Source organism: Empidonax traillii, unplaced genomic scaffold (genome assembly GCF_003031625.1).
Source record: "Empidonax traillii isolate 1590-97213 ecotype Southwest subspecies unplaced genomic scaffold, ASM303162v1 scaffold303:size634589, whole genome shotgun sequence".
NCBI lineage: Eukaryota > Metazoa > Chordata > Aves > Passeriformes > Tyrannidae > Empidonax > Empidonax traillii.
The window spans coordinates 339,211-357,420 of NW_020955496.1; the positions used below are offsets into that span (position 1 = coordinate 339,211).

At 39.5% G+C, this 18,210-nt stretch overlaps 1 protein-coding gene across 16 annotated transcripts in view; it reads right to left on the reverse strand.

The window, feature by feature from the left end:
• LOC114060994 (poly(rC)-binding protein 3-like) overlaps positions 1 to 18,210 on the reverse strand; it is a 401,074-nt gene that overhangs the window by 152,251 nt on the left and 230,613 nt on the right. The gene's annotated exons all lie outside the window — the stretch shown is intronic.

The following is an 18,210-nucleotide window of genomic DNA, read 5'->3' on the forward strand; positions in this document are numbered from 1 at the left end:
TCCCTTCCTTCTTCCCGTTTTTCCTCTCTTCCTCCCCTGGCTTAGCCCCTGGCAGAGCAGCCCGAGCGTGCTCACAACACCCCCACCGCCAGTCACTTCAATTAGTGCCACATGAGAGGAGCTTCTGCCCAAAATCTGCTTAAGAAAGGGCCAGAGGGCAGGGCAATCGCCTTTGCTCAACAATGACCAGAAGCTGCTATAAATACACAAACAAAAGCACTGTCAAGGCCAGGAATGTCATAAATGTGATAAAAATTGTAAAGATCGGATGTATACCAAAAGTACAAAGGAAGAAAAAAAAAATTTTTTTTTAAAGAGACAAAGATTAAAAGCAGTTACCACTTCCCTACCCTCTCTCCCCAATACCTAACCTTGTAATATATTAAAAGTTGTGTATTTGTGGATGCCAAGCTATTGTGTTTTCGAGGTCTTGAGCAGCTCGCTCACTATCCCTTTGTGACAGCTGTTTGCTAATATTTATAGGTACTCAAGCCCTGTGCACCTTATATAACCAAGTAGACTGACCAGGGCTGGGCAGAGGTAGCTTCCAACCCCACCAGATATGGTGCATCACACAAATAGAAGGAGCGGTGACTTCTCTAAATTAAAAAAAGAATTTTCCAATACACCAATAAGTAAATCGAATACAGTACAGACTGGGGCACATTTGTTTCAAAACTGAGGGATTTAATCTAATTTGATTTAGACACATTTTACACTAACATATGCCACGTTGTGAGTAAGGAAGAAGCTCCAGCCTGAGGATTCTAACCGCAATGAGTTAGAGATGAAAACAAACAAAACGAAACCAAAACCCCCAAACAAATAAACCCCCACAACAAACAACAAACAAACAAAGCAAAGCAAAACACACTTGATCAAGCTGAGTGCCTCCACCAGCAGTGCCCACACCCTGACCTTCTACACCTCTTCACAGCCCTTCAGTTTGCACCGTTCTAGTAGCTGGATGACACTTGGCTCCAGCATGGGGAGGGCAGAGTGGGAGAGGGAGTGGTTTTGGGCCCATAAGGCTACTTGTAGACTCTGAAGTGCCTTTGAGATAGTGATTTCCAGTGTGTTGATGGCAGGATGACAACAACTAGGTTCGTCTGAGGGGAAGCCAGTAGTCACCGTCACCTAATTCCCTCCCCAGACATTCAAGAATGTAATCATTGCAAAGGGCGGGCACTCAGCTATGTCCCTCCAAGTCTCGTGCCTCAATGTTTATGTACAAATCTGTGTAAAAGTAGTTAATCCTATTGACTAACCTCATGCTCTTTTACAACAGATAAAAGCTGTCTGAAGTTAACCCTGTATTCCCACTGTTGCATTTCCACCAACTCAAGGATAAACTTCTACTACAAATAAATGTTATTTTTTCCATTTCATTCCTATGCCCTCCTTTGCTCATACTTGTTTGTCCTGGTGCAGCAAACGCTGCTTTCTCAGACGAAACGCATGCACATACAGACTTATCCCCAAAGCACCCTTATCCTCAAAGGATGTCCACAGAGGGGGTTTGTGGCTTTACTAATTCCCTGAATTTAAGCATGCACTCAACAAAAAGTGTACTTTTAGAAGATAATTTTAAGAAACACATTTAAAAGAGAGAATATTTAAGTGAAGCTCATGCAAAACTAAACCAAAAATTGCATGCACAGGCTCGCAAGAAGAAAACTGCCTGCAAGATTTCTAGGCTTCCTAGATTTAGCAGGGACAGAAATATTCTTTATTTCAACAAAGAGCTTTGAGTAACCCCGACTGCACAGTTGCAAAACAGTAACGTGAACACCAACATGAACAACACAGAGTGAGCATTGTCAGGCCAAAGCTGCCAGCCCATGGGTTGACAAAGCCCTCCCTGATGACAGTGTGGGGTGGTAGGGGGAGAGGGAAGCAGGCATGGTGCATGTCCATGTAGCCCAGCACAGCAGTCAGAGGTATGGCAGCCCATCCAGCTGAATTTCCAAGGTATCGCATGCAATGTGGCTGATAAACCCTGCCAGTTCCACCAACTGATCTTTACACAAGGTCCTGCTTTTACTTCAAGCAGGGCCAGGCTGAGTGTCCACAGCAGCGGTACAGACATGTTTTGCATTGCAAAGGAGTGGACAGAACCCTCGCTGGAGGAATAAAAAACCCAACATAATCCTCAACAACAAAAACCCCTCCAGGTAAGCAGTAAAAAGATTTTTAGAATAATGAGCTTACCTGGGAAAAACATGAGCTGTGACTTAAATAGCTGCATAGTTGTAACTGAATAACAAGACAGCAAAAATAAGTCACTTATGGAGTGAAATGCAAGACTGTGTGTATAGTACAAAAATCTAGCCAGCAAGGCAGATGAATAAATTGATGGAACTGAGCCACTGATGCCAGAAGTGTCAGAAAAATATCCTTGTCTCTGAATTTTGGTTGAGTTTTGTATCTTTCATTTCCTGGATCAGCTATCATTGCAGAGTTCAGAGAGGGCAAAAAAAAAAGGGTTATAAAAATAAAAAATATTTTCTCATTTGCCAAAAGGCCCTATCTGAGTTGATCTGTCTTGATCTGCTTGTCGTTGTGTTGCATGCTGCTTTCCAACACCAGCTTTTCCAACCTATGGAAAGAAATGGTGGAGGAATCTTGCAACCTTGCTTAAGGATGTAACATGAAGAAAACTGCATGTATGGAAATATGCCTCACAGAGAGGCATTCAGAAGGGCTGTCTTTGCAAGCTTGAAAGTATTCCAAATACCATTTCCTTTACAGATCAAAATTCTGTATTTGATGATAAATGTGAGAGACAGGTGATAGAAATCTCCATGAGCAATGTCCCAAAAATAAATTGCATAAAGAAAATATACTGTTTAGTTAGTAAACAATTTAGTGTATATTTGCAATTTGAAACTGTTTGCAAAGTATACCAGCAGTAGATCAGGCTAAGACTACTCGTTTTATAGAAAATTATGTATTACCTGGAAGTGCTCTAAGTTAACCTATTATGGAAATGGAAACCTGGATCACATGCACAGGGTCCTTGAATTTGACATAATTTTCTGGAGAAGCAAGCCTGTATATGAAAAGCTATCCTCAAGCACTGGTTGAAGTTTTCCCTTAAATACTGTTTTGTTTGATAAGTCAAAACTGACAACACCACCAAATCATCTAGTATTAGTGTTCTTTTCTTTACATGTCCCTGCCGTTGGACAAAAAATAATAATAGCTTATGCTATTCCTTAGCCTGAATAAAATGTTGCAGTTCCAGAGATAAAGACGTATTGAGCTGAGCAATTAAATAGCTAAATAAATGAATCAGCAGAGCAGAAGTGACAGATTTAATTACTGCTTAGAGCTAGGAAGGGGAACTAATTATGGGGTTCATGAACCACATGCCATTCTTTTCCTTAAGCATGTGGTTCGATTCTTCTGGATCAAACTCTGCAAATACAGTAGCACCACACACCAGTTTAAAAAAAGCAAAAAACAAATGGAGAGAAAAAAATCAAAAAGCTATCCAAAATTTGGAAATAAGGTCTAATCTTTGAAGAAAGAATAGCCCATGTTCAAGTGACTCCGAACCAAGAGTTACAGGAACTAGCTTTTAAATAGATAAACGCTAAAAGTCTAATTCTCAAAAAAAAATGAAAGCACAATGAAATATGTTAGATGTGAATAAACCAACGATTCCAACAGCTGTCCTAAGTGAGGCATAAAGCATAAAGCTCCATCAAGTGATTAGGAGCTCCATTCATCAGCAAGTATGTGTAGCTGGAAAGCCTGAGAGTGCTGTTTATCCTTGCTCTCTCCTGCTTTGGTCAGTCCACCACAGCAAGCAATACATCTAAAAAAGATGCTTTTGTGTCCACCAAGTACAAAACCACTAGTGGTGGAAAAACACTGCTCCTCGTTTTTTGCCTTCTGTCCCATTTTTCTATGTTGCATTTACTACACCATCCCAATTTTATTCTTGTTTGATACGACTGTCAATGCCAATTATTTGAGCTTCACATAAAACTCATGAGCCTCATGGTGTAGTCCCATAAACATAGAATTCTTTCCATCATTAGTGGGAGGGAGAACAGGGATAAAACCCCACGTGTATGGCATTTGAATCACATAATTCAATTAATTGCATAATTTTGGTGAGACAGACAAGTATCATTTCAAGGAAAACAACAAAAAAAAAAAAGGAAGAAAAACACTGGGCTATTTTTAAAAATTAATTAATGAAGATAAGAGAAGTCTTTTATTCATAGCCAGTTGTTTTCTAAAATTAAAATCTCAATATGATGTCTCTTTTAGCATCATTTTAAAAATCAACAAATTTGCCTCTTTTCCTAAAAATACTGTGAAGTGATAAATACCTTTGCACAGCTGACCTCATACACCATTCTGAAAAAAAATCAGACCTTTTACTCCACTGACTTTGAAAATTTTAAAAAAAGCAGAACATGATGCAAACAATAAAACATCTTATGGCTGGGAAGTATCTAAATCCATCCCAGCTATAGTCGTGTTCTCCTTCCACACCACCAGTAATTTTGTCAGAATGATAATAACTGTGTTCAAACCCAGAAATGTAGGCTGATCCCTTGGAAGGCTCACTGGACAATCACAAATGCCGTCATCATCCGAGATTACAACATCAGCTCTGCTTGACTGAAATTCTGTTCTCTGAAGGCAGCCAAAACCAAAGTCTATTGCCTCAATAAAGACCAAAATGAACTCTATCTTGAAAATCAGTGTCTGTGTTTCTGTATCAAGGGAGACTGTATCTACAAGAAACCAGGAACACTGTACATCCAAGATAAGATAAAACCAGGATTTTTTTTTTTTAATGGAATTATGGTATAGCTCTATAAAAGTGACATCCTTTGGCTGGAATTCCAGTGTAGTTAGATCAGAAGAAAATGCACTTTATACCTAGATGCACAGCAAAACAGAGAGGAGCTGATCCTCAAAAAAGACACAGTATCTGAAACATTAGGTACAAGTTGCATTAACACTCTTACCATATGAATTTTACAGCATCTGATATCTATGTCATTAAAGTGTGATGTCTATAGAATGTCACTGAGGTACCAGTGATCACGAACCTTGCTGAACACATGCACAACTGATATCTCATAATAGAGATTATGACTGTATAAATTACCTCAGTGGAGCGTGATGAGATGAAAAGGATCCTATGAGCAGGGGCAGCTAGTCAGCAGACTACTGGAGGACAAAGGGAGAATATACTCTTGGTGCACCACACTTCTGACCTCAAGAGGCAAAATCGGCAGGATTTCACTAATAATCACTGCCAGGCTCACATGGAAATAACCATTTAAGTATCTGTGGTGTCACTCTCAAGACAGGAAGTGATCAGTATTTGCATGTGCATCCAAAAGCACAGCCCCAAAGGCATACAGGCATTTAGCAATGGAAGCCATGCAGAAGTGAACTCACCACCTGGGAAGAAGTCTGTCTACAAATCCACAACCTTCTGCTCTCACTGCAGAGCGGTGTAAAAGAAATCCCTCATAGGATACTTGAAAGAGGAGCCATGGTTAAGTATAGGCTGGAAGTGAATTTGTCATTGTTTTATTTATACCCTTTTGCTCTCAATATTGCACTTGGATGTCCGCCCTTAAGTCTTGCTTAACATTACTTTGCAGTGTTTCACCACTCAGCTAGTCTGGTGCAGTGGAGAGACAAGATGAAACACAGTGAAATCAGTAGGTTATGAGCAGAAATCAAAGAAGTATGCACAGATTGTCTTGTGAAATGAATGTCTCCTCCAGCAGGGTCATAGAAGCCTAGAGATGGCAAGTATTTCCCTCCTATTTTCAAAGGGTCACTGGCTTGGGATGACTTTACTAGCAGGGAAAGGATTATCTGTAACAGGCATGAACTAATTCTTCTCCTGCATAAAGCAGCTGGCAAAGCAACATTCCACAGTTCTGGGTGAGCCTTGGGTTTCCAGGCTCCAACTCTCTGTTTGGTTGTTACAGGGAAGGCAGCAGGTAATTTTTCACTGGCATGGGGAGTGTGCCAGTTTATCAGAACTGCCCTTGGGAAGTTTGTGTGTGAAGGTTTACAAAAGAGTGACTAAGTTTACCAGTGGGTGTAAGAGGAGTTGCTGACACTGTGGGTTTTGTATAAAGTCTAAATAACATTTATACACTACTAAGCACAGAGCTAAAAATAATTTAAAGTTTCCCACCTTTTTCTTCTTCTCAAAGAAGCTTTTTTTTTTTTTGAGTGCCCTCTTCCATTTTCCTAATATTTTATCAAAGACTGGAAGCAACCATCCAGTCTTCACTGAGGACTAATATGAAGTCCAGTCAAGCTCCTTGACAATAATGACAACTGAAATAATAGAAGCCACTGTCCAACCCAAAAGCTTAAGTAAGCATCCGACCACAGTGCCCAAAGGGTTTTCACTGAGAAGGGCAAGGATATTTGCATACAAATGTCAGAGCTTGCTTACTCTTGGAAAAATAAGTTGCATCTGAGAAAAACCCCAGAATTATGTCAGAAATAGGAAGAGAAAGGAAGCCTGTGAACTTGCTAGAGTGCAGTCCTAGACCACGCCTGAGCAAAACTCACAGAATTCTCCTAGTGCAGTGGTATACCAAAGAGGAAGCAGCTGTAAGGAATATGAAATTAGGAGTGGAAAATCCGGTCCTCATGAGCCTCACAATACAGCTCTTGACCTAATATAGATGACAAAAAAAAGGGGTATAATATGTGATATGTCCATTGTGACACTTAAGAACAATTGTAGAAAAACAATTAATTAATTAAATAAAAAGCTATCTTGATTTGCAAAACCAGGGAAGCAGTTACATTCAAAAATTCTGCCACTTTGAAAAACATGAGGGAATAGCACAAGCACAGAATGGATCAAGAGAACAATTCACAAATCTAAAGGAATAGTTGAGTTCCGTTTCTTAAAGTCTGAAGTTTGCCAATCTGTAGGAACCAAGCTCCAGGGCACAAAAATCAGTCAGACAGTTGTGGAAGAGACTTCAGAAGTTTCACTTCCAGTCTCTATTTGGCTACTGAATTGATAATGTCTGGAAATTCCAGTGATAGAAGGTGTAGAAATTACCAAACCAAAAATCTCCAAAACACAAGGAAGTTGAAAAGTCAAAACTGAACCACCTATGTGGTTCAAATCTCAAATGCACACAGTGGATGGACTATCTATCCATCCATTCTGAATAAAAATGTTTTTATCATTGAACAATTCATTTCACAAAGAACCTGGGGTAGAAAAAGGAGAAACTGACAAAGCCAAGAGTGGAGAATAAAACAGTGATAATGTCATCTGCATTTTGAAATGGGTAACATGGTACATACAACATTGACACCAAGGACACTCCCCGAATTTCTAAATATAAGTAATACCATGATTATTCCTCATTTAAGACTGTAAACATTTTGCATGCCTTTTATTCTAGAACCAGCACAGGACTATTTGACAGCTCAGACACAACTGACAGTCAGTCCTCCTAAAATAACAGATGGGACAGGGCCACCCCTGCCTGCCACAGAAAAGTGGGGAATTGCAATGGAGAGATCTAGAGGATCCATGCTGCTAATCTGTCTGCCTCCAGGGACTGATGCTAGTCAGCTATCACAGCTGCTGGCACTGGGCATTCTACCAATAGTTTCCACCCCTGCTTTAGGGACAGCATCAGTTTCAGACAACCTGTTTTTCCCTGTCCTAATAAGGACAAAATTAGGGGGTGCAGATGTTAGGGGATGTGCACTTTGTGTTTCCAGGCGCCTGCTACCTTAAACAATTTCTGCTTTGCCTGTGCCCACTGCCAGCCTAGTTTGATGTTGGAAGCTGAGGAATCAATTTAATTTGGCTTCTTCTGCACTGTCAAAAGATTCAGCAAAAACCACATTCACTGGTGTCATAATGCTTCTGAGAGTCAGGGGCTTTAACCCTGAGCGTACAAAATCCACCTTGTGTCAGTCTTAATTCCGTCTCAAGGGTCATCAGTAAAAAATAGTTGTCAAAAAACCAAATAGTTCATCTCTAGTGATCATGCTGCTTGTATCTCTAATGATCATGCTGTGCTCTTCAAGTTCCTTATGGAAGGGTTTGATTGCAGGGAAATTGTTAACGTAAAAGACTACCGTGAGATATTTCAATATGCTGATGCAACATAAGAGTTATCAGTGTGTTAGGGAGGAGCTTGACAAGTTTGATCAGGAAACTACTGAAGAGCTGTAGAGTAAATTATAGATTTAAAATCAGGAACAGCTTTGAAATGTATATCGGCAGTTGTTCTTATTACAGGACTATCAGAACATGTGTTGCATCAATATTGGCAGATAACACTCAAATGTCAGTAAATATTAGTGTTTCCAGCTGGAATTATTAAAGCCTATTTGCTGCAGCATTTCTGACAGATTATACTATTGTTGGCCATCAGTGTAGCAACAACAGGAAAAAAAATGTAGAACAATAAGTTTGTTCAACATAAAATCATACCTCACTGTACCAGATGACTTTTTATATCCAGCTCTATATCACACTTCATTCCATATTTTTTTTTAACATTAAACTTTATGGAGGGAGAAATACTTCAGTGATGCTCACCAAATTCAGACCCCCTTCTCCACCTGCAGATTTTCACTGTGACCTCTTGAGATTCACTTTGTCTTTCAGCACCTTAGCTCCAAGAACATAAAATAATAACTTTATCCTACCTCACAGAGCTTCTACTAGTACAGCCCATTTAGATTCTGGAGCATTACAGCACTATGGGAGAAAAATGGTTTATCTAGTGCCATTTTATGTGTACATTTTCCTCTAAGCTTTTTTTTCAAAAAAAAATTAAATTTGTCTCTTGAGAATTTGTCTTTTCATTTTCTTTTTTAACTTCTGTCATCTTGTTTTGCTTTGTACTGTGTTGTGTCTCCTGGTATAGTCTTCTTCCTGCTTCAGTCACTTCTCTGTGTCAAATAACTGTGATGAGGTTTCTCTCAGTACTTCTTTTCTCCACTGTTGCATTCTTCTTATTTCTCTTATATTGACAGGCTCTCTAGATTGAAAATAGGTAAGTATTCCCAAACTTATTCACATCTTTGTATCTCCTTTCTTATTACTCTGAGCCTTTGCTTTGCTATCTGTGAACCATCTTGCTTCACCTCCTGAAGGAATTTTCTCCCTTTACAGAAATGAAGGAGAGCCTTACACCAGCAAGCATTCTTTGACATTAAGAAGAGTGACTGATCAGAGAACTTTTATTCAGAATACATGTAGACCTTTAGGAAAACACCTTAGAGGTAATGAGAGCTTCAGGGTAGGGATGGTATTTGCCTGAAATAAGCATTTCTGCAGTGCTCAGTGTAAAAAGTTGCTAATCTTGCGGAAGCCTTAAAGTTGCTACAGCTCAAACCCCGGGAGGCTTTACAGGTTAAATTTTACATCTTGGACCCAACTGGAAAAAAAATCAAAGCTGTTGCATGCACAAAACGTGGTTTATGGGCTGATCATAGCCCAGGTGCTGGTGGCTTCCCTCTGCTTATTCCCTTGTCCTTTTCAGTGGGTTCTCAAGACGTGCAAATCAGAACCAACCAGTTCTGTAATTTACCTTGATTTTAATAATTTGCCCTCAGAAAAATAAATTACTAGACATTGTTAAGCCTAGTTAAAAAATTATGCTTACAACTGCAACGCAACTTGGTCTTTCAAGAAAGAATACAGAATTCAGTAGAACTCCTAGAGTAAGAATAGATATGTTCTTTATATGTATAGTGACAGTAATTTTTGTATTTACTTCCCTTTCAGTGGCGTTAAGTGCATTTTAAAAGTTTGATAATTGCTCGGTTTGAAGAGGTAAGATATCTTCTCCTTGCAAATCTGGAGAAATGTTGAAGATGGCAATACATTGCTGGAAAGCCTTACCTTGTTACCACTCTAAACAGACCTAACATTTTTGTACAGAGCAGCAAGCTCAGGGAGAAATCAGCAACTCCCCTGGAGTGGCTCATAAGCAAAAGTTTGCAGGACTGAATCCTCCAAAGGCACTGACATGATCTGGTACCATACTTTGCTCCTTCAGTGTGCAGTGCTTGGCCACTGCCAGGATATACCCAGGAATCACATCTATATACACCTGAGTCTTTACAGGAGGTGGAGCCTGCCATCTGGAATCTGCTGATGAAATCTGGGCAGCTGCTCAAGGATGAAATTTGCCTCTAGTCTGGGGGATCTGCTCGTTACTCAAATCCCATCAAAGCATGTGGGAAGCTTTGCTGTCTCAGTCTTCCTCACTTTTGAGGTAGGACATGCACACACACATGCATATATATACATATATACCTCTGTCTATATCTGGGTATAATTTTTAGAAAACACACTATTTTATAATTTCAGAATACTTCTAGGAGTCAACTCAACTCTAAAGCAAGATGCACTGAGATCTTCAGTATTTCAGAGGTGATTATTTTGGTATGATCACTTTTTCGTTTGTCTGTGTAAGTTTTCCCCACCTGTTCTTTCTTTGTTCTGCTCCTTCTCTCTTATCCATATAGGGATATTCACACCAAACCTTCCTTTCTCTATTCATTTTTGCAAGTGTTTTCTCTGTGTTTTTATTTCCCCATGATTTGATTTTTATGAGCATTCCCTTTATGTTTTGAGTATCTTTTCTGAAGAGGCACTAAAGAGAGAGAAAGCAATTCAGAACAAAACAAACAAACAAACGACTTTAACTTCATGGAATCACAGAATGGCTTGGCTTGGAAGGGACCTTAATAATTGCCTAGTTCCAACTCCCCTGCTTTGGGCAGGGTCATCTTTCAATAGACAAGGTTGCTCAGAGCTCTATTCAGACTGTTCTCAAACACTTCCAGCAACGGGGCATCCACAACATGCTCTGGGCAAACTGTTCCACTGCCTCACCACTCTGACAGTGGAGAATTTTTTCCTAATATTTAATCTAAATATACCCTTTTTCATTTAATGTCAAGTAATTTTGGGGGAAAAGGCAGGGAATGTGGAAAGAGAAACTCTCAAGAGTTCTCTTTTTTTCTACACCATTTCAATACGCAGCACAGTAATGGTGATTATTAAAGTACTTCTGAAAGGGAAAGTTGTTCCCCAACCAGAAAAATAAAAAAGAATGTCAACTCTGGCAAGTTAAATTTAATAAGTCCAGTTAAAAAAAGAGTTTGAAGGGCATAAAACCAATATAAAATGTTTTTTAAGCACATTAGAAACAGGAATTCTGCTAGAAAGTCTTTAGGGCTGATAAGTAACTGGAGTATGAAAGGGGAACCCAAACAGGATCAGACTCTACCTCAGCAAAGTTAAAAGAAGTCTTTACAGAGGTGTTCACTATGGAACAGACTTTGGAGGTTTCCTGGCTGAAACTTTTCTTTACAGGGCACAAGTCCCTTAAAACTGGTTAGACAATAGGAATACATAGCAGAAAATTAAATAGTCACTCTTCACAATGCAGAGAGATTTCTAGATCAGTGTAGGGAGATGCACTGTTCATCATAGCCATCAGAAATTTGGATAAGGCTGAATAGTGAGGTGACAGAGAATCACACTAGATTATTTAGGGTAGTAAATGCCAAAGGTGACTGAAAATTTGCAGAATAATCTCAATGTGTGCTGGTGATAAAACTGGGGAGGAAAAGTAATGCTGATAAATATTGAAACTGGAATAAAAAAACCAGAGTCCTAACTATACATACTCGGCGATGGGCTCTAAGTGAGCTGCTACAACTCTGAAATATGGATACAGCAACTGGAGAAACTGTATACCATTCTGTGCAACCATCATCCTAAAGCAAAAGGATTATTATGAATTATTAGGAAAATGAAATGAAAGAGAGATTTTATGGTCACAAAGAAAATGAACCTTATCTTCTTAGCCCCAAGGGACTCACCTGAAGTAGAAAACATATAGACAAGGATGTATAGATAAGTAAGGTAATTAATGGTGAGGGACAGTATTTGTGTGAGAATCAATAAGCAGGTTGGGATAACTCAGTTTGGAAAACAGCTAGCTCAGAAAAACATGCCCAAACTGCTAACATCATGTGTCACACTGAGAAGGGTAAAACAGGGCTGACTATTCACCCTTACTAATAATACAAGAAGGAAAGAGCAGCAAATGAAATGTTGGCATATTGGATTAAAGCCTATAAAAGGGAATACACTTTTTAACTGACTGAATAATTAAGTTATAGAGTAAAGCATTAGAAGATATTGCAGATGTTAAAAGCCTGAATAGGCTCAAAAAGCAATGAAACAAATTCATGGGGCATCCCTCTCCCCTGTCTAACATTTATTAGAAACAAAGGTATAATTTCTAGCCAAGATCCCAAACTTCAGGCCAGGAAAGGCTGAGACAGTTACTGGGAAATGCATCCCCTAAAGCTGCCATCTTACACTCTTGAAATATATATTATCATATATGTTTAGAAAAATACACCATGTCTACTGGTTACACCCAACAGAACCATTTTCCTGCTTTTACCCTCAGGAGAGCTGTACTCTGAGCAGAAGATCCAGACAGTTCAATAAGAAGGCACAGGGCTGCCCAAACAACCACTAAGAACATGTGTCAGGACAGCAAAAGTGGGACAGAAGGCTTCTCATCTCATGCTGAGTGCTCTACAGCATCTGTACCCAAGCCTAAGTCCACTCTGGGCCTGGATATTAGCCTGGTACAGTCAGAAGTGATGATCACCACTCTGTCTGTCACCAAAGCCAGGCATCTATTTCATTTAGTTGTGTAGGTTTTCCTTGAAGGAGTTTTGGGATCATAAGAGGAAGGATAAAGTATTGCAAAGATTGGGAAAACTGCTGAAGAAAATGGTTTCCATTTCAAGCAGAAGAAAGAAACAAGACAGAAAAAAATATTGAAATATATTTAAGTTGGATTTTTCCAAGCTAGTAAATCACCCAAATTGACTATTTTTACACTGTGCTTGTTTACAAGGTCTACAGAACTCTTCACCTGTGTGGATTAAAAATGCTTCACTGATTTTTTTTTTTTTTTTGTTTATTTAATAAAAACCCACAATCTATTCTGGCATCCTGGTATACATGACCTCTCCAACAATATTTCCTAGCAGCAATGAGATACATTTCGGTAATAAAAATTATCTTCATTTTCACTGTTCTTTTTCTTCAAATACAGAGTGTCCCAGGATTATTGTTAAAATCATTAAAGCAGCCATTTAAGTAAGCAAAATGAAATTCTGTTGGAATTATCAGGATGGAAGATGTCTTTAGGGGTGATCTGGGCCCACTCAAACAAATTCAGCTTTGAGGTTACATCTAAGTTCAGGAGTTGCTCAGGGGCTTGCACAGACAACTTTGTCCTGTATCCAAGAATGCAGATGCCACAGACTCTCTGGGTACCTGTGCCAGTATTTGATACACACACACACACCCCAAGGCAGGAAAGATTTTTCTGATACTTAGACAAAATTTCCTGTGTTGCTACTTGTGACTGCTCCCTCTTGTACTGTTTTGGTGCCGTGCCTAGGAGAGTCTGACTTTATCTTATCTTATCTGTACATTGCCAATAGGTAGTTTAAAACAATTAGATTCCCCCCCTTATTCTCACCTTCAGTCAGAAAAAATGTGTTTCCGTCAGCTTCTCCATGTATGTTATGCCGTGTGCTCCAGGTACCTGGTGCTCCAGTATGTCAATCTCCATCTTGTACAGAGGATTCCAAAACAAGACCCAGTCCTCCAGGTAGGGTTTCACTAGTGCCAAGTAGAGGGCAAGCAAGAATCACTTGCAGGATGCACTGCTGACTCACGCTGGAGTTTTTGTTGTCTGTTGGGACCCCCTGGATGCTTTATGCAATGCTGCTCTGGAACCAGTTGGGGCCCAGCATGTCTTGCTGCATGGTCAGGAATTTGCATTTGCCTGTGCTCAACTTTGAAAAGTTTCTTCCAGATTAATTCTCCAGTTTGTTGAGAGTGCTTGGAATGACAGCCCTCCACTCTGGTGTATTAATTGATTCCCTAATCAGGTACCATCTATGAACTTCATTAGGGTGTATTTTGTTTCCAGTGAAGGCACAAATGAATGTCAGTACTGGTGTTGACTCCTGCTAGATGTAACTTCAGTACTGGTGTTGACTCCTGCTAGATGTAACTAGAAACCACTCATCAACTGGATTTCATACAGCTGATCACAACTCTTGGAGCCTCATGATGTGGCCAGGGGTGCATTCACCTGTAGTCCACTTCCCAAGTCCATGTCTCACCAATTTGGCTTACAGGCATACCTTGTAACAGGCCTTTCAAAGCCAGGGTAATTACCCAGTGCTCCTCCTTCACCCACCAAAGCAGCCATCTCCTCACAGCGAGCACTCAGACTGTTCAGCCACAATTTGCTGTTTGTGAATCTGTGCTATTCCCATTTGCCTTCTCATCCTCCAAGTGACTGGACATGGTTTTCAGAAGGGTTTTCTCCACAATCCTTGTGTAAACTGAAGGCAGCTTTATCAGCAAATAGTTTCCCAGGTCTGCTCACATGCATGTAACACTTGCCTGTTACCAGGCTTCACGAATCTCCCTTGATTCCTAGGGGCCTTTCGAAGAAGATACAAAGCAGTCCTTGCAGTGATGGTAGCCAGCTCTCTGCACATCCTTGGATACATCCTCTCGTCCTGTGGACCTGTGTATGCACAGTTTGCTTATTTGGTCACTAACTCAGTTTTCCCAGATTCTGCCTGGGAGATGTTGCCAGGAAAGACCAAAGAGAAGATGCTGAATTGCTCAGCCTCTTCTGTGTGCTTCATTACCAAATTTGCTGCCTTTTTTCACAGCCCCACATCTTCCTTAGACCTTCTTTTAATTCTACTTCTAGAAGTTCTTGTCACCATTCCCATTCCTCACCAATTTCAAATCTAGCTGAGCTCTGACTTTCCTAATTCCTTGTCTACATGACCACACAATTCTCTGCACTGCTCCTGAGTATCCCTCCCGCCTCCTCTGCCTTTTTGCACAGAAGACCAGGATGGAGCTCCCTTCCTGTCTGTTGTGCCTGTGTGACTGCCTGGGCTGTGGGATGGGCTAAGCCAGGGTCTTGGGAGGTTTTCCTCGGAGACCAGCATCCTCTCCAGGTCCCTTCCCCTTTCCCCTGTTCCCTTCAGGGCAGTCTCCCATGGGAACATGCCAAACAGTTACCAGAATGAGATATTAAACTCTCTGTTTTCATTTGCTGTTATCATTCTGAAAACTGTACAATTTTGCTAAAAGTACTTGTTCATTTCAGACAAAAGATTGTCAAAAATTCAAGTTTACTTAAAATCTAAAAAAAAAAAATTAAATGAAACTTTTTTCTCTATCAAAGTCAAATTAGATACAGCTGAATGTTTATAATGAACCATAGTCACTAAATCATATTAATTCGCTAAACTGAAACAAAAAGTAATGGAGTAGTGATGCTTAATGCTTATTGACTATAAATAATTTAGTAGATTATTTGTAATTTTAAATACTAATTTGTAAATAATGATCCGTGACTAAGTCTGACAATATGGCTGGAAAAGAAAATTAAGAAAGATTACAAAGAACCCCTCCCAGCTCAGCATTTCGCAAATTTTCTTGCTACCTGTGAACATCTGTTTCATTTTTCAGCAACCTTGCCTTGCCTCTTTTGCAACTCACAGCAGTGCCTAATTTAAACATTCTGTAATCATGCTTTTTAGTCCTAAATCACGAGGTTGTGAAATATGCAATTACTGCTTCTTTCAATTTATTCACAAAAGACAAGCAAGAGAGAGAATACCGTTTTTTTTCCTCCCACCTGTTATGCTAAGTGAAGCTGAATGAGTGTTTGACAGGTAAAAATATAAACGATGAACCTGAAAGTTAAAACACTATCAGAACTAAATCCATATACATTTGTGAGGGTTTGGGCAAGTTCCAGAAACTGACAGCATTTTACTTTTTCTCTGACATGTATAGTATGCTCAGAAAGCTTCTATTAAAATGCCACGTAATTAACCTAGGATACAAGGGATAAAATGCTGAAGAGAACAACTAAGATAATTTGTCATCAGGATTTTCATTAAAACCCTCAGTATTATAGGAATTAATTTCGGCAGTGCTTTCCCCTGATTACTGCCTGTCGGATTGGATACAGGCATCCAACAGGATATTTGAATGGGGAGCGTTTGCTCCCATTCCACATCAGCACTGCAAAGGTAAGTGGTTTATCTACATTGACTGTGATTCATCATCTGTATTTTAATATTGCAAAACCTGAAGACTTTGCTTGGATTTTAATGTCCCCTAGCATTGCTTTTTTGCAGTAATTGTTACACTGAAAATAGCTTTTCCTGACGCACACATTGCTGTCCCCATCTTGGACAGGGAGAAAGATCAATGTGCTTCAAAATCACAATAGTCATTAATTTGTTACTTTAGTTTCCCAGACATTATAGTTCACTACATATTGTTATATCACACAGGCACACAAACCTTATTGGTCACAGAAAGGAGGAAGCCAGCTCTGATTTCAGATTCTGAATTGTCCTACAACCTGTACAGGATATAGGCAGTGTTTCTTATCTAGCCTTCACATTTTTAATTTTTCAAAATTCTCCCCTTGTAAAGCAGACCACTTTAGAGTCTGCAACACATTTGAAAGTAATGATTAAACACTAATCCACTAACATACTGAAGTGGCACTTGAGAATTTGGCAGTATCACTTTAAATAATCTCTTAGCCTACTGATGGCTCTCTCAGTATTCCGTGTTTCCACACACAGCTGATGAATAAAATTATTTGAACTAATCTGTGCCTATACTTCACACAGTATTTCTTGCATGAAAAGCAAACAGTGGAGCCTGTATGCCTTAGACTAAGGAAACCGGTATGAAACATATAGTTTTTATAAATTTTAAAATTTCAGGTTTTATAACATTTTTTCCTCTAAGTTATCAAAAAGTATTTTTAGAAGCAATCTCACCGTAAATCTGAGAGTGCCATTTTGGACTCTATTACAGAAATTACTTTGGTCAATTTTGGCCAAAGCAATGCAGTTCAATGTCACACAGGGGGGCAGGGAGAGGGCAGCAAATGGAGAAATGAAGTTCATCCCTACATAAACGAGATATGCAACACTACTGAGGAACAACAAGCTGCAATATTGTACAGTGTCTTATAAAATCATGTTAAATATACACAGAAGTGATTGAATGTTGCCTTAAGTTGTTTTTGCTCATTGGCATGAATTTATATATATTCTCTGCAAAAAATTTCACTGAATAATGTCAGTGCTGCACCCAGCTGCCTATAAGGTGAGTAGGCAAAGTATTTTTAATGGCTTAAAAATTATTATGGGATCAAGATCTGCCTAGCTCCTTGAGTTGAAATGTGGCTAAAACCAAAGGACTAAGCTGTCAATTCTCCCTCTTTGAGAGGGGAAAACTAAGGGGGGGAGGGGGTGTCCTGGTCCTCAAACAGTATTTTAAACAAAAAAAGCAGCTTTTGCTAGCACTGTACTTTAAAATTTGGGGGGGTTCACTGATTTTCAATCCATTCCCAACTTTCCTGAGAGCTGTCCCTATATGCTACAGGTATTGGGTTCAAACCTGCTTTGCTTGCCTCTTCTGTTATAATCACATTATGAGATGACACATACATTCATCTGGTCATAAGGGAACGCTTAGAGAATTCAGGTTAAGAAGATGATTCAGTTGCCTTATTTAGATTAAAAATTCTTCTGAGTACCTGGCACATTAAGCCTTTCATTAAATAACAAAATGTGCCATCTCTCTTTCTTCTCCCTGTTCTCATTTTTCCATTAACAGTTTTCTGGCCCTTCTATCATTGCATGCTTCCCTTCTCCCAGTCTGTTGATCTCATTTCTCCTCTTTGCTACTCGTATAGTTACCCTTCCTCCTGTTCATCTTCACTCTTCCTATAGTCTCTGCTATGCTACTTCTACATAACACTGCCAGTCATTCACAGCCTCTCCTTTTATTCACATCAAGCCTCTTTTTATTTATGCTGTTCCTTTTCATGGAGCGTATACACAAGGCTGAAAAATAGCAGCTTTCAAATTTTCCAGTACTGCCTGTAGGGAAAATCTATGCTATCACATAGGATCTAAACCCAGTTTACAGCAATGTTGATTCACCAGGTGCCCTAGAAGCAAAGGGCCACCATTTCTTTTGATTGTCCTGTAACCTACAGAGCTATTCTAGCCAAGGACAGGTCCTTTAAG